The sequence below is a fragment of the Cyanistes caeruleus genome, chromosome 1 (genome assembly GCF_971803275.1).
Source record: "Cyanistes caeruleus chromosome 1, bCyaCae1.hap1.1, whole genome shotgun sequence".
Taxonomy (NCBI): Eukaryota; Metazoa; Chordata; class Aves; order Passeriformes; family Paridae; genus Cyanistes; species Cyanistes caeruleus.
Genome location: NC_141701.1, coordinates 4,106,859 through 4,129,045, shown reverse-complemented (window position 1 = coordinate 4,129,045; position 22,187 = coordinate 4,106,859). Strand labels below are relative to the sequence as shown.

The 22,187-nt window shown below is 40.9% G+C and overlaps 1 long non-coding RNA gene across 1 annotated transcript; it reads right to left on the bottom strand.

Annotated features, from left to right (window-relative positions):
* Nucleotides 1–15,617: 15,617 nt before the first annotated feature.
* Nucleotides 15,618–20,131, bottom strand: LOC147655265 (uncharacterized). Its single transcript, XR_015283235.1, has 3 exons — nucleotides 20,024–20,131; nucleotides 18,442–18,558; nucleotides 15,618–17,218 (listed from the first exon to the last, which is right to left on the bottom strand). It is a non-coding gene; the product is annotated as an uncharacterized LOC147655265 (long non-coding RNA).
* Between the last annotated feature and the right edge of the window lie 2,056 nt (nucleotides 20,132–22,187).

The following is a 22,187-nucleotide window of genomic DNA, read 5'->3' as shown; positions in this document are numbered from 1 at the left end:
TTTATAGGGTCTGGCTGACCACTAATTCAGCACCAACTTGGCTTTGCATCATGTGAGAGCAGCAGATATCAGGGTGGCCCTTGGTGCAGCGCTCACAAGTATATCCCAGCCTGTGGTTGGTGATCCATACTGGGGGAAAAATGTGTGGAAAGCAAGATATGTTTTGAGTATAACTTTCCTTCCCTGATGTAAACCTCCCAGCTGCTGCCTGCAAATGGCTTGGAAAATTGTGGAGATTATTATTTTCTTCTGAACATGGGGTTTAAAGGAGTCTAATTCGCTTGCCTTTCACCATATTTCCTTTTTCTTTCATCCAGACATGGATATAAACTGATTATTGTCAGCCCAAAGATGCACAGTAACATATGTTGTGTCTTTGTTTAGAGGGGTAGTAACACTGAATGCTGGCAAAAAGTTTTAATGCTAAGAAAACTGTGGTTGTTCAGCCTGGAGAAGGCTCTGGAGTGATTTTTTTGATTTTTCAGGACCTGAATGAGAACAACAAAAACGTTGAAGAGGCACTTTTGACATAGCAATACAAGGAGGAATGGCTTTAAGCTGAAGGAAGATAGATTTAGATTTGAAAGAGATTCTTCCCTGTGAGGGTGGACAGTCCCTGGCACAGGGTGCCCAGAGAAGCTGTGGCTGCCCCATCCCTGGAAGTGTCCAAGGCCAGGCTGGAGCACCCTGGGATAGTGGAAGGGATCCCTGCCCATGGCAGGGAGTTGGAACAAAATTATATTAAAAACCCCTTCAAAACTGGACTATTCTATAATTCTATAATCAGGAAAAGTTCATGTGAATGAAGGAAGATGAGGAAGATTTGAGGCAACATCAGGGTCAGTGGCTAACAAAGACAGAGAAATATTTTGGATTTTATCCCTCCCCATCTTTCTTTCTGCTCTTAGAAATGTTTTTACTCCAAAATCTCACTTCTGTGTTTGCCATCTCTTCCAGTGCCACCGGGACCTTCCTCATCAACAGATGTTATAAAATATAAAAATATTCCAGTTTGTTGAGTCATTTTACATGGACACTTTGATTTGTTGGTCTTCCATTGAGCTGACTTCTGAAATCAGAAATGTATGGCCTTAAATTCCAGGATTATTGGCTGAGTTCCTGGGGTTGGAGGGAGGTGCAGGGTTACACCTGAGTGTTTGCTCTTGCTGTCAGCTAAGTTCAGTGTCTCTGGGTAAAATGTGCCCAGTGCCTTCACTGTATTTGCTTCTTGCTTTGTGCAGCAGCGTTAAAGAAAACAGTCAATACTTCAGCAAATAGTGGGGAAGGTTTGCAGTGCCTGTAATGTGCCCCATTGCAAGAACAAATGGCTCCCATCCTTCACTCTGAGAGTTTAAACAGAGGGTTACCCTCTGCACTTGGGGTAGATAATATTTCAGTTCAACATTATTATCTGAATTTTGCTATCATTACAGGCATAGTCAGGCTGCTGCTGTGTTGGGTGCAATAGTGAAGAAGAAGAAAAAAAAGTAGCCTGTGCCAGGAAGATTATTTCCAAATGTGTTTTCACTATTGGAAATCACATCCTCAGTTATTTCCATCCAATCAGAGGACAGAAGTAATGCCATGTTAAGAGTGCTGTTGATAAAAACAAATATCTGATTCTATCCCAGCCGCTCACATGAGCCTGAGATGTCACTATCAGCAAAACTCCACAGATAGTTACACCACTGCAGCACAGGGAGCATGAAAAGGCTCTGAATTATTTATAACAACTGTGTCAGCTTCTCAGCAGGAGAAAACTGGCAGAGCTAATTAACTGATATCCCCCAACTGATCTTCCAGCTCGTATTTGAGGAGTAACTCCAAATAATTCATGGAAGTCAGGAGCTGCTTTGCCTGCCACAGCCTGTTTTGCTCTCGAGCTTGCAGGAGGAGCACACGGCAGGATGTACAGAACAAGTTTTTTGAGCAGTTTGTAACCAAAATGTGCATGTGTAATTCCATGCTGGAGCAAAATGGGATACATTCTGTCTTCCTTCCTTGCCCCACTACAGAATAAACCTCAAGTGCTGAAATAAAGGCCGTATTTTATGGCAAGTATAGCGTGAGGGTCATTAGCTTTCCCATTCAGCTTCATCAGATGGCTACACAGCAGGATGCGTTCCAAATTTATTTGATAGCTTGTCAATAAGCAGCTGCCTTTTAATAGCTCTTAACTTCATGGACTTGAAAAACAAAATGCCTCATGCTCACATTAAACCAAGTAGTCCATCACGGGGATCTCAGCTTTTTTCTGGTGTAGAAAGCAGAGCAAAAAATGACCTCTGTCTGCAGCTTCCACTGTAATTTTGTGAACACTCATCACCAGGGAACAGAGACAGAGAGCATTGCTGGGCTGGGAATTACAGTCAGGAGAAGAGGGGTGAATCCTAGGGCTAGGATTTTTTATCCTAGGGCTAGGATTTTTTAATCCTAGGGGATACAACCCATAGAGGGTTTGTCTAGTGAGAGATGTAGGATAGACATCAGCAGGGAGCAGGGGCAGCAGTGGGGACCCCAACGTGTCCCCTCTCTAAGTAGGGACAAGAGGGTAAAGTGATGAGCTTGTCAAAGGTAATTCTAATTAGCAGTCAGCTGATCTTAGAGCTGCTTTTGCTGGGCCACCTCCTGCATATTCTGGAAATGCTTAAGGGATGATCAAAACTAAGACTTTCAAGGGAGGATGGGAAACTCCACTGTTTCACACCCCATCCACAGGTAGGAGAGTCTATTCTTCAGGAGGGGCTGGATTATCACAGGCATCTTATCAGCTGGAAACTCATGAACAAGGGTCAGTACTTGTGAGATCAAAGCACAGAATCTCAGCGGTTTGTTATAAAATGGCCAAACATTTGCAGACCAGCCCCACTACAAGACACCTTTGTAAGATGTACTGCTTGAGGCACTTCTCAGTATTAAATTGCTTCCCTTTCTTGTTCCTCCAGTCTCTGAATTCTTTGAAGACACAACTTCTACTGTTATGCAATAAAATAACCTCTGGATTGAATTTTTCTCCTTATTTTACCCTCAGAAGAACCTGAGAGATTTGGCCATCTGTGTGATTGTCCATTCTCACACATCCCGTGGAGAAGAAGCAACACTTAATTGTGTCACCTAAAAACTGTGGAAGTTCAGCAGCATCATTTCATTCGGTGTTTCTTGGTCCTGCTCTGGCAGGTGGAAACAGACACACAGCACTAGTTTTGTGCTCCAAAGCTCTTTGGCACATGAAAGAGCAGAGAAGTCATTTCACAAGTACAGACCTAATGTCTGGAAGTTTATCTCCTTTTCTCATAGAATGGCAGAAAAGTTTGGATTGGAAGAGACCTCAAAGATGATTTAGTTCCAACCCCCTGCCATGGGCAGGGACACCTTTCTCTGGATTAAGATGATCAGAGCCCTATCTAACCTGGCCTTGAACACTTCCAGGGATGAAAAGTCCACCGACACTCTGGGAAACTTCCCACTACCCAAATGTGCTTGTCCAGATTCCCTCCATCCCACTGATGCTGATTTCTCCTTCTGCAAAGACACCAACACCTGAAAAAGCCTTTTTTTTGCAGTCAGCCAGAAGGAAATGCATGGTCACAGATCTGTGATTTTCAAATGCAGATCACATCCCCTTCCAGTGGTCTCCAAAGAACCCCTTATTTGCTCCAGTGCTGCAGTCCCAAAGAGAGTGTGGCATGACCTGGTGTTGTGGGGCTGAGTGAGGCCTTGGCAGGCACAGAATGAAGAAATAAACATGAGGGTGGGCTTCAGGACACAGGTGAGACCAGAGGAAAGGAACTACCAAGGTCTTGTAAGATGTTCAGTGATTATTCTTTTTTTCCCCCCTAAATCTTCACCTAAAATTATACAGATTGTGTTTTTCTTCTGAGCTGTTCCTCACTCCAATTTCAGTCTACTTATTCTCTCTTATTATACTGTGAACTTTTATCAGGCTTTCAAACTGACACTGAATAGTCTTTAGCTGAGAGTCTAAACTTGTTCTAACCTATGGATGTATGTGTGGCTGTATTTTATACCTTCCAAAGCATCAGTAAATAAAACTCAAGTTCAAAACAAAACCTGCTCTCTCCCTGCTTTGGTCAACTCTCTTTCCAGTTCTTGAGACACACACAGAATCAACGAGAATTTTCTTGTTCTATCACCAGGTTTAATTTAACTTTTAATTCTAATGGAATGATGGAAGAGGAATCATATTGAGTAAATAGGCACTAACAGAAGGGCAGCCATTGCAATTATTAACTGCAATTACACCATGTCCTACCCTTTTGGGAGGGAAAACGCAAGCCAGGTACCAGATACTCATTGTGAAATGGGGTTCATAGTCCTTTCTGCTTGAAATCAAATTCATGACTCCTTCAGCTAAACTGTCTGGAGGAAATTTAGAAATATTAAATTTCCATGTAGAAGTGGGTGCTGACCATAGGTTTTTTCCCTCTACATTGTGACACAGGCAACACAGGGAGGCATCATTGAGCTATAAAGTGGAGTTCTCAGAAGGACCTGACAAAGAGAAAAGGATCATGTCAATATTTATTAGACTTTCCAGCAGCTTGTTAAGTCAGTAGGAGAGGTGAATCCGAAACAAACTCTGATTAGATTTAGTGAAGTGAAGGCTCCTCCCTAAATTATCCAGCAGGGAAATGTCACTGGAACTTACCTGTGTCCTCACCTCTTTCATAACTCTTTGTTGTCTGGCATTATCCCTTTGATCAAGGTTTTGATGGTGCTGGTGTAGGGAGCATTGCTCTCCAGAAATGGACAATGTTGGACAGACACAAAGTGTTTTTTTTAAAATACCCTTATTGTTTACATAATTTTGTAAAAACATAATGCTTGTGTTGAAAATGAGTAGAATGATGTGTAGGTTAGGTATTAGGAGGAAATTCCTTATTATGAGGGTGGGGAGGCCCTGGCACAGGTTGTCCAGACAAGCTGTGCCTTCTCCATCCCTGGAAGTGTCCAAGGCCAGGTTGGATGGGGCTTGGAGCAGCCTGGGATAGTGGAAGGGGTCCCTACCCATGGCAGGGGCTTGGAACTGAATCATTTTTGAGTTTCTTTCCATCCAAAACTATTCTGTGATTCTCTTTGTAAATCTCTCCTCCCAAAGAGGAAGAGCAATTTCTCCATAGATGGGGAAGGGTCTCGTGGTTGCAAAAATCTTCACAGCAGCACCTTCAGCTGATTCACTCAGACTGAATGAGCCTCAAGGCAGCCAAAATTCCCCTGTTTTTGAGGAAAACTAAAGTGCAATCCAGAAAGGTTTAACAAGAATTCCTTTTCTGGTCCTATAAGGGGCACAGCATCTTTCCTGGAGGTGTATTTTTACTGCAGGGAGGAGTGGAGCAGGGAGGGAGGGAGGGAGGGAGTGGTGTGAGACATCTCCTTTCTGTAGCACTTGGGAGATTTGGAAACAAATGTAAAATGTATCAAGCTCCTTTCCAGCTTGAAGCTTGGGTGGGACAGGGATCACAACCCAAATTAATTTATTTTGGAGACTACTGTGGACTAATTGCAAAGGAAAAAGTTGTGGAAAAAAGGAGAGAAAGATGAAAGCAGCTGCTCCCTAAAGATTTACCCCAGGGAGAGCTTTAGGGTGAAAAGTTCCCACTTTGCTAAAGAACTTGGCAGAAGTAACATTTTTCCTCTGAGTACTAGAGAGGCAACCTGGGCTTCCCTGGGGAAAACAATAAAATAAAAACATTAATTCAGATCAGCAGCCGTTTCCTCTGGTCCTGTGGATCTTGTCACTGAATCCTTATTAAGTGCACATCAATAGTCAAAGATATTCCAATGAGAATTCCATGACTCACTGCCTAAATAAATAATATTTTCATCAAAACTGCCTAATTTTGTGCTCCTACCTATTTTTCCCCCCTTGGGGGTTTAGTCCTCAGTTGCCTTCAGAAGTAAAATCCAGCCACTGCAGCCAGGAGACCTTGCATTGCCACGAGGAACTGTTCACACTGTGGGCACTCCAGTCCCTCACAATAAACACAAACCAGGGATCTGAACACAAACTCCTCTTTCTTGGCCTTTCATTTACATTCCTATATCAAAGCCACTACTGCAGAAAGGAGTAAAAAACTGTATTTCTGTTTCAATGCCCTCATTTTGCAATTCAAGACAGTTTTACTTTACCCCAGGAGCAAGTATTTAAAACCAGATTGAAAACCATTTGTTTGGTGTGCTTGTGGAGATTGGTTTACTCTGTTCCCTTTCTGAGAGCACAAATATAGAATATAATCCACCTGGGAAAAGAAGATTTCTATTGATAGCTTCATTTAGCAGTCCTTTTTGCAAAAAGCTACTTCTTCTACAAATCAGGTTATGTTCTTTCATGAAGTCTCCAACTGATATGTTCAAAATTCTACATGTGCAAACAAACAAACAAACCAGGGATTTTTACTTCCTCGTGCTCTTCATACTTTCCCTTTCCATCTCTGACCTTTCCTTGCCTACAAATGTGATTATTGGAAAAGCCTTATTTAAGTACACTATTTGCTTGTAATAGTAAGGTACTTTTTAAAGAGGAAATTTCCACATAATGTCATGTTCAGAGCACAGAAGTTACTGTACTTCCTCCCCCTTTGGACAGTGATTTGTGAAGAGAGATGAATAGGGAAAAGCAATATGACATAAGTCTTTCTGGAAAGAAAAAAAAACAGAGCTGTAATCCTGGTACCAATCTAGTAAATCTGAATTCAATTTAGCAGTTCCAGATATTGCCTGTGGGAAACATCAGGTTGAATTTTAGCTGCTTGATGGAATGAAAACCCAGCTTACCTGCTCTCTAAGGTTATTTCAGCCTAAGTTAAATTTTCTCCCCTTCCTGTTAGCGTTCATGACCTATGAAAATTCACCTCTGGCATGGCAAAACAGAAGAGAGCAAATAACAGAGCTTTGCCAGCTTTTCTCCAGGGTCTAATCATTTTTCCTACTATCACCTTCTACTTCTGGTACATTTATTTCCTCTCCAGGATTTTTGTCCCATCTTTCACTGCCTATTTCCCTGAAATATTAGAGCCTGGTAACTTCTCTTTCATTCTCAGTCTGCATCCCTTGCATCCCCAAGGGCTTGCTACAGCTTGAGATGGACTGACTACAACCCTTAGAGCACTGACAAAACACAACTTGAGTAATTTGAAAGTTGGCTAACGTCTAGATGAGTTGATATATTATTCCAAGATAGACTCAATTTACTGATACAGAGCCCTGATGTAAAACCTGGGACAGAGGAACAGCAGAACAGATAATGAGGAAAACTGAGTTGCAAAACTCCTGGAGGTTCCAGAACTAAACCAGCAGTGAAGCTGTACAGAGAATTGCAGCCCCCTGCTTTATCAAGTTACAAATTTGCAAAAATAAATATTGAAATATACCCACAATATGTTTGTGCTTGGAATTCACAGATGGGTTTGGGTTGCAAGGGACCTAAGAAAAATCCAGTTCCACATCCCTGCCATGGGCAGGGACACCTTCCATTTTCCCAGGTTGCTCCAAGCCCCATCCAACCTGGCCTGGAACACTTCCAGGGATGGGGCAGCCACAGAATATCTGCACAACTTCTGCCAGGCCTCAACCCCTCACAGAGACAAATTTCTATTTAATATCCAATCTAAACCTGCTCTCTTCACCTTAAATCTATTCCCCTTGTCCCACTACTACATGGCTTTGTAAAAAGTCCCTCTGCAGAATTCCTGTAGCCCTCTTCTGGTTTTTAATCAGGTGATTTAAGTTGTTGGAGGTGTTTAATCAGAGTATGATGCTATTAATTATTTTGAATGCTATAAAGTTTATCTCTCTCATTTGAAAGGGGCAAATAACCTGTCCCAGCTTGGCAGAATAATTCTGCAAAGCCAGGCTTGAGCCTCCTTCTCCCTGGAGACCAGGAGTTGGCAAAATTAATTGTTTTGTTTTTGCAATTGGCCATGGCTGTGCCAAGATTTTAGCATGGTCTCTGACCACTTCCCTACAGCACAGGGGCACAAGAGGAGACCACCTGGAGAGCAACACACTGCATGGATCTGAAGTAGATGATTGTAATTTGCTATTTACTCAGCACTATAAATAGCATGACATTTTTCAGTAAGTAGCAGAGCAATAATCAGCTCCCCACTCTGAGCTATTGTAGCTCGTGCTGATATAATTCAAAATTATGCTCATCTATTTATTTTTTGTTGTTCTGATTAACGTGTGACCCCAATCCAAAGCATCCTCTGGTGTCTGACTCACCATGTGCTGTTGGCCTGGGGGATTTCTTTTCCAGGGTGCATGAGGGGGATGCCAGCCCTGGGGACCTGCTGTGCACACGCAGTGAAAGACTGAACAACTCACCTGAGACCTGATCTGGAAGCAGAGAACAGAGGCAACACTCAGAGGGAAAACTGACAGCAACCACAGCGTGGTTTCCTCTGGGCAGTGTCCCAGGTTCTCAAGTGCAGGTGAGGTCTGAATGAGTCTAGTGAGGTATTTTTTGGCAATTGGTGGCAATATTTACCATGAGCAGATGTAGATGTGGATGATGTGTGTCCTGCACATATACACACAAACAATTATTACCTGTGTTTCTACCTAAGCAGGACTGTGTAATAATGGAGAGGATGGACTCTGAAAGTGCATTTTCTCTCCCAGGGCAGCTGGATTGTCCCATGGGCCACCCTGCAACAGCAAACTGGTGACATTTGTGAAGGAGCCCCAGAACTTTGCTGAGGTGGTCCCAAAGACCAGAAGTTCAGTCACATAAAGAGATGCCAGTGATGCATCAAACACTTGGGGACACAGAGCTCATGTGAGTCACAGCCAAGGTAAAACCCAATAATGTCATGCAGATGTCACTTTCCATCCCAGATTTGTGCCTTCTACTGTTTAGGCTTTTATTTGGGGGCAGTAACTCTCCCTCCACATCTGAAAAGCAGTTTCTTTAGGCTTCAAAATTCTTCACTCTTATGAAACTGAAAAAATTGACTTGAAGAGCTTGTCAGCACATTATAATTATAATCTTTTGTCTTGAGATAAACATTAACTTCTCATCATTCCCCGGTCTCCATCTCTACTCATTTGTCTTTTATTAACTACTCAGTCTATTAAATTCCCAGGACTGTAACCTTCTTTTGAACTGATGATTGTAGAGCATCTTGCACAAAGACTTTGTCCCTGGCTTGGAATTCTGATAATTCTCTTGTTTATTTTGTTCTACAACATAAGGGATAAAAAAGGATTTGCCTCAAGACATTTATTAGCAGTGAACTTTGCTCATGATACAGTTCCTCACTCCTTCTCCGCTGCAGACACTTATTGGTAAATTCCAAATGTTCCCAATGAATTAACATTACAGTGGAACTATTTCCAATTCTGATCTTTTCCAGCAAAGAGGGAAGCTCTGCATATTTCCTGATATGTTGATTTGTTATTGGAGACAACTTGGAAATAACATTTTTTTCCTCTTCAAGATGTATCAGTGAAATAATTCCCTGAATTAATCTTTTTATGAGAGGGAAAAAAAAGTAGCTTTTTTGGCATCGAATAATAAAGGTTGATGTAAGGTGGTTTTATATGGATGTTTTCTGTCAGGTTTATCTCATTTAGGAAATATTTGGCCACAGAGACTTTTAGAGAAATAGAACCACTGAGGTTGGAAAATCCCTCTAAGATCATCAAGTCTGCTTAACCATCAAGCACTGCCAAGCTACCACTAAACCAAGTCCCTCAGAGCAACCTAAACACATCTTTTAAAACCCTCCAGGGACTGTGACTCCACCACTGCTCTCAGGCAGATCTTCAATCAATCTCCTTTATTTTTCTCTTTCATTTTGCTGCTTTTCCTCGCTGAGTAAATTGAGCTGAACATTGTCTGATCAGAGAAGGCTCAGAAGTGCTAAGTCCACTCTGCTCATGGCAAAAAGACTCCAAATTCCACAACAAATCTCTTGGGATAAAGGTCCAGACCTTAAGTAAATGTATCTCTGGCAATGAAATAATTAGATTTATAAAGGAATTTTTAAAGGAATATCTAGAAATAACAATATTCAATTGTTTCTTTCTATTTTATTTTCTCAGCTTTTTTTTCTGCAACAAATTAGAAGAATCTTAAAGATTAAAATGTTTTGCAGCCGAGAAATTATTAATTTTGTGAGGATAAGGTCACAAAAATGATAATTCAGAGAATGAGGTTTCAGTTTTGTTTTACTTTTGAGGTACTGAGCATTTGGCTTGATTTCCTTTCCTTTGTCAGGGGTTTCTTGCTGATGAGGTTACTGCTTATGTGAGTGACTTCAGGTATCAACCTGATTAACGTTCAAAATTAAAAAATTGCAGCTTTTCAGTTCTGTGCCTCAGACTGCAATTCAGCATGAAAAGATGTTCAGGAATCTGGGAAAAGATGCTGCACACCTAATTACAACATAAACCAGTGAAATATTAGCAAATTTATTGGGTTTTTTCTACTTGAGAAAAAAAAATTTTAAGGAAGTTCATTATGCTCTGTAATCCTGCTTAAATATTCATCATGTTGTTAATGAAGCACATTCATTTTTAAAATGTTCAACCTGAGACGCCGTCTAGCATGATTTGATAATAATATAATTTCTGTAGAAGCGTAAAAAGGACAAGAACAGTAAAAATAATTGTATCTCTAAACACCCTAACCAGTTTTCTCCTGACTAATGAGCAGCTGTTTTTCATTAGCAGCATGGTTTTATCTCTTGCCTATCAACCTGCACAGCTGGGCATATTAGAAACAGCTCGGTGCACTGTGGAACGTATGTTTCCTAAACTGCAGAAACAAATGCCAAGGAGGTTTTGGAACTTTTTTCTTTTTAAAACCAAAAAAAAAAAGTGGTTTTGAGCTGATTTCTCTCACACTATTATTCACCACGGTGTCATATCTGGAGGCTTGATGTGGGAATGGGATATTACTGCTCTGCCTGCTGTAGAATTGCAGAAAATAGTTCATACCTTGCAGAACTTGCGCTACAACGAGCAGAAATTGAGTCACAGGGAGCTGAATCCTTTTGCTTGAGGTTATGGAGCAAGGAAGGAGCAACAGCTAAAGCAGAAATTGTTTCATCTGCCTTTTCCAGCCCTCTAACTTCTCCCCCACTCTCTTTCAGACAGGAATCCAGATGCAAGATAAATAGTGGGGAGTTTGGAATTTTAATGGTGTAAATTAAAACAAAGCTTGATCCTAAATATTTCCTTGTGATCTTGTAACTGTCAAGGGAATTGTAACTTCAGACCAATAGATACCAGCTCAGTAAGATTTTTGAATAGTTCTCATAGTCTTGAAAAATACAGAAATAAAGCCTAAGACAAGCTTAAGATGAGGAAAAAATAAATTTTGAAACGAAAGAACTTAAAGAGATAATAGAATCATTTGAGGTTGGGAAAGACTTCCCAGATCATCAAGCTCAACTCTTGATCAAATACCACACGTCCACTAAACCACATTGCAACAACATTGCAAAGTGTCTGCTTGGCTTTGGTTTGTTTGGTTTTTTTGAACACTCACAGGAAGATACTCCATCACTGTTATTTATTTCATTTATATTGTATTTATTTGAGAATCACAGAATGGGTTGGATGAACCTTAAAGACCATCCAGTTCCAGCCATGTGCCATGGGCAGGGGCACCTTCCACTATCCCAGGTTGCTCCAAGCTCTGTCCAGCCTGGCCTGGAACACTTCCAGGGATGGAACAGCCATCACAGCAGGTGTTTTGCTCTGAATGAAGAGGAATAAATGCAAACAAAGCCACCTCATGTCAGCGTGGATGCAATTCTTCTGTAGATCTCTGGGTGTTCCTAGTCATGTTTAAAATAAGATTTTAGCCAATGCCAAGCATGGAGTCAGATGTAGGCAAGGAGGGAGCCTCCCTGTCCTTCCTGCAGAATAAGGTACCTTTACTTTTAATTGCAGTGCCAAAGCAAGGCATTATTCTGCAATATTTGGGTCCAGAAGAAACACACAAGTCATCCTCCCCATTAAAATAAAAATAATCTCTTCTTAGCAGGCCCTAGTGCTGGCTGCTTGTTTATTGCAGCTCAGTGTGTGAAGTTAAGGTCTCATTATTTACCTTAGCATCACTTAGTATTCCTATCTTTAAAGATAAATGCAATTAATGAAAACCTTGAAATAGGTCTTGTGCTTTCACTCAGAAGTATAATGTACATGTCTCCCTGTATACTCCCCTGATGTAGGAAAGCAATCAAAATCCTATTATACTGACTTAACTACCTGCTGCCAGCTTTTTTGACCTTGTTTGTTCAGAAATTAAAAGGCAGGTCATGGCAGAGCTGAACTGCACAACCTGGTAGCACAGAGAGACAGAAGAGAGGTGCTCTGCATATTTGCAGGGCGTCAGGCAGATTACACCACACTTGGGAACTGATTTTGGATGGAAGCAGTGTTTGAAACTGGCTTCTCCCAAATGCAGAAATCTTATATTTTTGTGTGCTCTGAAAGAACGAGTTGATTTTGTTTTGTTTTGTTTTCCTGTTTTTCCAAAGAACTTGTGAATCCGGGTTCCTGCTGGGCTTTATTAGCACCCACTGGTGTATTTATAGATGTATAAATACACATTCTGCATCTAGATAGCAACAGCTAAAGCAGCTGCCACACTTCCCCTCTCAGGAGAGAAATGCACACAGCTCCTTGAAACGGTGGCACCCAAAAAGTCACAATACTGTCTTGAGAATGGGCAGCTGATGAAAGAAGATTTAAGGAGGTAACCTGTCATCGAAAACCAGGATAGTTAAGAGCACCCATAAAATACCTTGAAATAAGGAATTATTTTGTGGGAAAGAAATAAGAAGTTGCATTGATTTACAGCAAAGAATCCACAGTGTCCCCTGAAAGGAGACACATATCCTAGGGTGGACCAGGTATTAGTTTGAGGTAGAAAGAAAAGAAATTCAGGTCTGTATTGGTTAACCCTTCTCTCACCTTGTGAAATTTCCTTTGGGTAGGACACCGGGATTGGTGTAGGCCAGCACTACTTTTCAGGGGTACTGCTCAGACCTTCCTGGCCCCTCCCTGTCCCAGGACCCTAATCCTAACCCTAACCCCAAAACTGGCTTAAACCTTGTCTGTAATCCACCAAGCCCTACAGGAGATTAATTTGACTGAAGTGGCACAGGGTAAAACAATGAGACAAACTCACATGATTCTACCCTTTCTCCTCCTTTTTTAAATTTCATATTTTATTTACCATACAGCAACAGGAGCCCTTTATGCAGAAGACCAAGGTGAGCCAAAATTCATCCCAAGACCACTGTAAATAACTTTCTGTCCATCTGTCCTTTACTCTGCCCAGTCACATTCATCCTGCTAAATGTAGAATTCAATAAGTGATCTGGAATCTGCTTCCCTTTTTCATGGAATCATAGAATAATTCAGGTTGGAAAAGACCATTAGGATCATCATATCCAATTGTCAGTCACATTCACCACTGAACCACATCCTCAAGTGTTACCTCCACACGTTTTTGGAACACTTTTTGTCAGAGAGGTGCAATGACTTGCAAGGCATCTTGGTTTAAAGTCATTGTGCAAAAGAGTTCAGCTGATTTTCACCCTGAAAGGGCAGATTTCTCTCTGTTGCTTTATAAAATGAATCAGGGATGACTACGTTGAGTGTAAATATCTGTATATATTCATATATTTATACATTTATAAAAGCAAACCTGTTTGGTTTAAGTGGAGGAGAGGAAGATGGCTCATACCTAAAGATAGAGGGAGGGAAATGAAGCAATACATCACAGAATTAAATCTTTCTGGAAGAGCAGTTTCTCCTAAAAATCCCGAATTATATTTTCCAACTGAGACTCAGAAGACAGGCTAAATCCTCCTTATAACTCCCACGCTCGTTTTTTCTTTTAGATGAATAAAACTTTCAGTACAGGAAAAACTCAATGATTAAAAATTACAAATGTACTGAATATGCAGCACTTTGATGCAAACATCTTTGCAGTAAAAGGCCAGGTGTTATATTAAACAGTGTTTTTATCTGATCCCTATGGAAATATTCCCTCTGGAAATGTGGCAAATCTTTAGTTTTAATGGAATCTGTGAATTCTGGGGGATTACACAGTTGCAAAAAGTGAATTCAAATGCTAATACAGCTTTGGATAAAACTGTGGAATTGCCTCCTGCTTGACAAGTCTACATGGAGAGGAGGTTTCTTCCGACTTTTCAGAATTCCTGACAATAGCTGGGTACAAAACCTGAAACTGGTTGGCCTTGTCTAATGATATTTGATTGGAGATGATGTCAGCTCAGTCTTGGCTGGAAGTATTGACCACACATATATATGGGGGAGAAACTTCCAATTAATCTATTCATTAATAGAGATAATTAAAGAAGTCCTTTTGCTTCCACCACATATGCATTTTTTAGCTATACCTACCAGAAGAACAACTGCCTCAAGCAACAACATGAATGGTCCATAAAAGATCTTTCTAAATGGATTACATTAAAAAGAAGAGTTATTTATGATCACTTCTTATGACATGTCTCCTGCATGACTTGCGTAGCTTCAGGAAAATTCAATTTTCTTGCCTTATTTTCTTTTTCTTTTCTCTGTTTCCCCTTCTTTCCCTTGTCAGTAATTCAAAGCTAAGACTGACAGAGAAGGGAGAAGGATGCAAAGGAAAGCCCAGTACCATGGTTCTCCTTTGAAAGGCCTGGAAATTCTGCTCTAGGCAGGGCCATTTTTCTTATTTGCTGTCTTTGGATTTTGCTCCCCTCTGTTGCTTGTCAGTAACAATGATCAATATTCAGCAGGCATGATGGATCTGATTGCAGCATCAGCTGTGAAGCTGGAACTGATTGCAAAATCATCATGAAAACCTGGCTGGGGGCTGACCTGTCACCATCAGGGAGGCTCTGACCAGACTGTGGCAAACATTTGGAGGGAGATCACATTTTTGAGTAATTAGTCAGAGAGGTCACTGCTGAAACCCTTCTTCATTTGTCCTGCTTTGAACTTGTCTGTCTGACTCCCCATCAGAGCTGATCAAAATGTAAAATTAGTGACATCCAGCCAGTGACATTCAAAGGGAGACCACAGCAGCCAAAATCAGCCAGGCTATAAATCATAGAATTATAGAATGGGTTGGAAGGGGCCTTAGAGATCATCTCATTCCAACCCCACTGCCATGGGAAGGGACACCTTCCACTATCTCAGGTTGCTCAGGGTTCCTGAGGTATTTTCAATTAGCAAGAAGCCCTTTAAATAACAGAACCTCTTTAAATAAAGAGGTTCAATCACCTCCCCACACATGCAAATAGAGGGGAGAAATGCATGCTAAATAAGAGAAATATCTCTTTAATTGAATGTGATAGTAGTTTGCTATTAAAGTTTAACTAAATAAGGTGTTTTTAAGAATTTTTCTTTGAATTTACTAAAAGAAGAAAAAGCTATAAAGATCTGCTTTTTTTCTTTTTAATAGGGGAGTGTTTGGGGTTTTGTTTGTTCTTTTGGGTTTTTATTTTTTTTTGTTCATTTGAAGATTCTCTGGAGTATTTTGTCATCTGAAGTGTCTCAAAACCACTGGTCTTGCTACCTTCTGAAGTCAGTCACTGGGAGGGAGATCCAGCTTTTGAAAGGTCTGGTTTTCCTCAGTAGTTCTCATCTCCAGTTCCCAAACTGTGGGAGTTGTGTGACTGGAGCCTGGGAGCGGGCTCTGGTCGACAACGAAATGGGCACCAATCCAAGGCCATGGTAGATGGGCTGCTAGGAAAGGAAACACCTGGTCCTTGTGAAGGTTGTGAAGACTAGGATGGGATTATGGGAATGGTTATGTTAATGTCATTGATCCATATAAGGTAATGTTTTTTGAGTTCTTGCTAATGATTGGTTGGCAACATTTTACATATATGGTAATGCAGTTGTTCATTGGTTCATGGTTCTGTTACAAATGTTATATATTGTTACATTTCCCCCATTTCAGTGTCTTTGTGGATCACCCCATACCGTGTACAGGTTTTACCCCCTTTGTTATTTTTGCTCCTTTATTAAAATCTTTATTTTCCGGGTAACCCTCGTGGACCCCTTTTATTTCTCTTGCCACAAGCCCCGGCTGATGCGGTCCCGGAATTGTGCAGACACCGGCACGACAAGGCACAGGCTGAGTCACAGATTGCAAGGGAAGGTGAAACACGTACTGATCCAGTGGAGAAACTGCTGTTCCTGGTGCAGATGTGCACATATTGCCTACTTTATTCCTGGGTCGGTTCATAAAGACTCGCACACTTTGTTTAACTAAAAGCTCACATGGGTGGAACTTGTCTGCTTTTAACAGTATTTTAGCAGGCTTTAAAAAAAAAAAAATTAATTCAGTTTTACTCTTGCAAGTGAAGGACAGATGGTGAAAGAGCAGAAGGGTTAGCAGGAAGAATATTGTGGGAGTCTATGCAGATATAAATAATTAGCTAATAAATAAGGTGGAGATAATAATGCCTGTGAGTATATATACATATATATATATACCGCTGCAAAACTGGGAAGCAAGCTTGTTAATATCTCTCTTCTTTTTAGTAATAATTCCTAAATCTAGCAAAGCACTTTTTGAGAGTATATTTGATGGAGGAATCACTGTGTGTTGCCATGGTGTTAGGTTTTCTTTTTCAGAGCGGAACAACACATTTAAAAAAGAAACCTTTACCTTGTTGCTACGCAAACATGAATTGGTGTTATTATATCCCCAGAAAGCAGAACAACAATATTGCAAGTAAGTCAATATTCTGATAAGATAAATGCTCCCTCTCTTTGCCCTTTCACTCAAATGTAATGCCACAGTAATACTTAAATCTGATGAATTCTCTGGAGGCCAAGCTGCAAAATTTCCAGTGTACTTGTCATTTCTGTATAGAAATTACCCACTAATATCCTACCCATGGCTCTATTCAGACCCAAACTCCAACCTCGTGAGATAAAGGTTTGCTCCCAGGTAGCAGAATTTAGTTCAGGCTTGATAGGATTTTGTTCCAAGCGATTGGGAAGCATCTCTTTCTAAAAAGGGATCAAAGGTCGATTGTAAGTGTTGTGTTTATACCACTCTATGCCATAGCTGCCTGTTTTATTCTACATGCAGTGATGTGGTTGCCATAGCCATCATCTTGGGCTTCCTCTTCCATCCACTGGAATATATGTAGTGCCAGGCAGCAGCTGGTTCTGTCTAAGTCCCGACTCCCTTTTCCACAGCCCAGTTCTGCTGAAAGATAAGATCAGTGATACCAGCTCAGAGAGCTTTTCCACTAGAAAAATACAAGAGATTCATAACCATAGAATCACCACAGAATCATTGAATTACTTGGCTTAGAAAGGATCTTAAAGATTATCTTGTACCAACCCCCTGCCATGGGCAGGGACATCTTCCACTATCCCAGGTTGCTCCAAGCCCTGTCCAGCCTTGGCCTTGAGCAGTTCCAGGGATGGTGCAGCCACAGCTCCTCTGGGAATCTGTGCCACAGCCTCACCACCTTCACAGGGAAGAATTTACACATAATATCGAATCTAAACTTGGCCTCTTTCAGTTTGAAGCCATTCCCTCTTGTCCTGTCACTACTCATTTGTTCCTCAGTTCTCTGTCAGTGGTGCTGGGGAGGTGGGTGGCTGTTCCAGTTCCTGGGATGAGAGATTGCTGGTTGAACGAGGACTGTTTAAGCAGATGAAATTGAACCCCATCCCCATTTGGGCTCAGTTGCATTATTGCACCTGTAAGCTTGCCCAGATGAAAAAATTATTTACCCTTGGTAAATTGTCAGATTGGTTCAAACTCTTAATTATCAGAAACGTAGAATGGCAGCAAACATGCAGTATCCAAACAAAGAAATCAATTTAGCACAGATACAGGGAGACAGTTCCAAACATGATCAGAGGACAGTGCTTCCAGCAACCTTTTGTAACCAGAATACAATGGGAAGTGGAGCATTTCTTCCTTTTCCCGTTCTAACATAAAGGGCTGTGCCATACTATGGTTGTGGTAATCCAGCACTACGCTACATCACAATGTGTTTGTCAGGGCAGCCTGTCACAAAATGTGCCACCAATTAGCCCAGACACTAATTACATTTTTCCTCTTGCTTTGCACAGGGCCTATAACCAGGCCATGAAGAGAAACATCCCACCCTGGTTTAGGAGTTAGTGAAAGCAGTGAATGAGATTGGTTCCATAGCCAATCTCCTTTGATTTACTTCATTAACCAATGAACTAATTAGATTTCTTGCTCCTAAAACCTCTTTCTGAGAGTCTTATTTTGGCAGTTATAAAGTCTGACATGAATTTTTCGGTGCCTCTTTAACCCGTTTAATAATGGATTAACATTGAAAGGGTTGGAAAGAATAATTAGTGCTTAAATGAAAAGTATTGAGAAAAAACTAATCAGCTCTAGCACTTTAAAGCTTATGTTCCATCCAACTCTTATTTTTTTACCTGCAGGGAAAATGTTTTCACTTTGAGGTGTTTATTTCTTTTTCACATTCCTCTGAAGTGTCTGTTCAGACACATCATCAGGTTGTTGGGCTGCTTATCTAAATGGCAGCTGCTTTCCTGGATAAAAAGATTGCAAAAATTAGAAATTGAACTTAAACCTTTGAACTTCTCAGTGTCTAGATCAACTCTCTTTTCAAACAGGCTATATCTTGCCAGTCCTCAAACCACCTCTTCATTAAAATGGTACTTTCAGGAACGGCATCCCAAGGACCATCCCTTCTGGAAATTTTATGGTAGAAAGATATTCTTGGGGGTCATTGCTCTTGAGGACTCAGAAATTCTGGAAAGGTTCATTCAGCCCTGAAGCCAAAACTTTCACTCAGGGAACTTTGTGCTTACAAGGATTCAAAACAGTGCCCTCCCATCCAGCTGAGCACTGGTGGAGAGGGCATTCACTGCAGGATGTACAGTGGCATTTAACCCAAGACATTTTACTGTCTTGTTTTTCCCTGTCAGGACATTTACAGTGATCAATATCATCAAGCAGATGCCTTGAGGCAAATTCCATCTCTGTAACTGGCAAATCTTGCCAAAGACACCTCCTTCTAATGCAACCCCAACATAATCATGAGGCAAAGATGTTTTTAGTCGCATTGCTCCAGGTGGTACCTACTTCTGGTGAATATGCAATATACAACACTTCTTTATTTCTCTTTCTGTGTGCCTGAAGAGTTTTGGAGTTACTTTTCCTGCCTGCATTTGAACTAAAATAATTGTCTGCTGATAATGAACAGCAGAATACAGCTGGTTTGGTGTATGCTATGCATTGCAGTCTGAGGAAGAAAATTAGCATTTGAATGCATTTTTACAGCCATCCACATATTAATCTCCCTGATAATTTCTGCACAACATTCTTGTAATATTTTACAAGGGCCATTTTCTTGCTTTCCTTCTCTTTCTATAAGCAGCCTGTCCTGAGCAGATTTCCTTTTACAGAGAATGCAAGATGCATTAAGTCTTGGATAGCTTCCTAAACTGAAATAATCTATCCAGAGAGGTTGCGAAATAAAATTTCTCTTTATTTATTTTTAATAAACAATTCAGAACTTTCATCTGGGCTGCCTATAAATTCAAGATTTAATTTCATGGTCTTGATTCCCCAAACTTACTGGAAGATGAACAATTATCATTGCTTTCTAAGTTCATTTCTTTCTTCAGAACAAATTGTTTTGGTGGCTTGTGATATTCTCTCTGTTTGCCCTAAATCATCAATCTCATATTGGCTCTATGAAATAGTTGGAGGGTTTAGGGTTAAGGTCAATAAAAGAAAACAGTAGCAAATGGTCTGAACCTCAGTTCTACCTCTGTGTCATTGAAAACTAATTAAAATTTGTTTTCAGTGACACAGGAAAAAAAATCTCTGCAAAGCAAAATTCTCTGTAAAGAAACATCCCAATGCACAGAAAATCTCTAAGTACAGCAAACAGAGTATGGGCTCAGCAATTTCCTGAGCTTTTTAAAAAACAATAGTGAAATAAATGTAATTGTGATCAAATCAGATGAATCGCAATCAGATAATCACCTTTGAATTTCTTCTAGGGATTCCTCAAAAACCAGTTCAGTCAGATTTTCCTCTACAGGTTTCTTTCGTGCCAACCAGCACTTCTAATGATTGTAGCCACTTCTACCAGGTGATGCTTTTTATTTTTTAATCACTCTAATCATCCAGCTGAACCCTGTTGTCCAGAGTAGAAGAGAAATACCACCAGCAATTAACAGGTTTACCCTTTCTGTGGGAAGACCAGAGCAAAAAGATCCTGATATTCTTGAAACCTGTATTTCAGCACTGTGGGTAGGAAATACCCATCAGTGTTGGTCAACCCATTAATGGACAGAATGAATTTTTACACTGCTTGCATCTGATAGCTCAAGGCTGACATCACTGCAGCTGTGTTTTTAAAAATCCTCCAAACCTGTCAAATGAGATCCTTTGCTCCAAGCAAAAGGACCCTGCACTCCCTCAGCCGTTTTGCTCTTTATGATATTAAGAAGAATTTTTCTGACTGGAATTTGGAAGGACATCACTGGACATAAGCAGAGCTATGCTTTGAGGAGCAGATTTTAGTAGTGTGGCTCTATTTACACGACCCTGTGACCAGGCAGAGTGTTTCAGAGTGCTGTGTGAGAATGCAGTATCACAGGATTGCTGCTGCAGATAAAGACAGCTCCCTTCCCCGGTCTGTTCTATCAGACACAGTGAACTCAAATGCCCCAGCTCTTCATCCTACTAAACCTTCCTTATGCTGACTGCTAAGAGATCACATCAATCCTGCTTTTAGTGTTGTCACACATGTAACCATCTGGCATCAGGACAAGTGCCAAAGCATGACTTGCATATTTGCTGGATTGGGGGACAGACGTGTTTGACTGTGAGCTGAGCCAAATTTTTGTGGTGTGCACAAATATTGCTTCTCCCCACAGCTTGGAGAAGACAAGTTTTCACAGAGCTTGTTAACTCCAGTCCTCATCCCCTGAATTCTGCCCCTGTTCTGAGCTGTAAAAAGTCTTTATGTTTGGCAGGTCACTAAAAACCAGAGCATCATCCTGTTTATTTTATAGCTAACTTCATTAGCAAGAAACAGCAAGGACTGAAATACAGGGCTGTAAAAGCCCAGCTTAGGTTTGTAACGAAATGTAATTCAAGTAATTAGTCCACTTAAACTTTCTAATGTGGTCTCTTGGTTTCCAAAGTGCTAAAATGCTTTTTAATGACTTTTCCATGGTTTTTCATTGGTTTGGCATCCTGGCTTTCGGCGTGAAAGAACAGGCCATATCTTAATATCTCTGTTTTTTTGTGCCAGGGTCTCAGATGGCACATGTTGATGTGACACCCACGGAGCCAGTTGAAATATGTCACTTTTCACCAGCTGAACCTTGTCGTCCTTTTCATTAACAAGTCTCAAAAAACTCAGCTGTACTTCCAGTTCAGTCTTCATTTTTTGGCTAACGATAGGGAAAAAAAATCAACTAAAGAAGTATGTTCATAACTTTACAGTGAATTGCTTTGCACTTGTGTTGTGCAGTTCCTCTTCTTGTGCTTAACAGATCTGAAGCTTAGATCTCTTGGGGCTCCACCTGCTGAGCCACCTCCATCTCTGGGGTCCCAGCACAAGAAGGATGTGGAGATGTTGGAATGAGCTCAGAGGAGGCCACCAAGATGATCAGAGGCATGGAACAGCTCTGCTGTGAGGAAAGGAGGGGAGATTTGGGATTGTTCAGCCTTGAGAAGAGAAGGTTTTGGGTTGACCTTGTCGCTCTATTAGGGCCGGCTGGGTAAAGACAACACGGACTCTCATGGAGTCAGAACAAGAGAATTTCTCTAGTTTATTGCTTTAGGTTTGTTTTATAGACTGGTATGTGGAAAGTACTGAAAGGAAACTCTTATTGGTTAGTAAATCACTACATCAGCATCATTGGTCAGTGGGGTTCATCACCCCCTGACTTTCTCTTGCAAGGAAAACAAGAGACAGACAAACAGCACCTGCAAGGGCTGTTTTCTGTCTTTGAGGATTGTTTTTAAATCCTCCCAAGAATTTCTCAGGTTAGCTCTCAGACAGGACTGAGAGCTATGTGGCCTGTAATAACCACAGGCACTCTGGTTCAGATTTAGCATCCACATGACCTGATTGTGGCCTTCCAGGACGTGACGAGGGCCTGTAAGAAAAATGGAGAGGGACTAATTACAA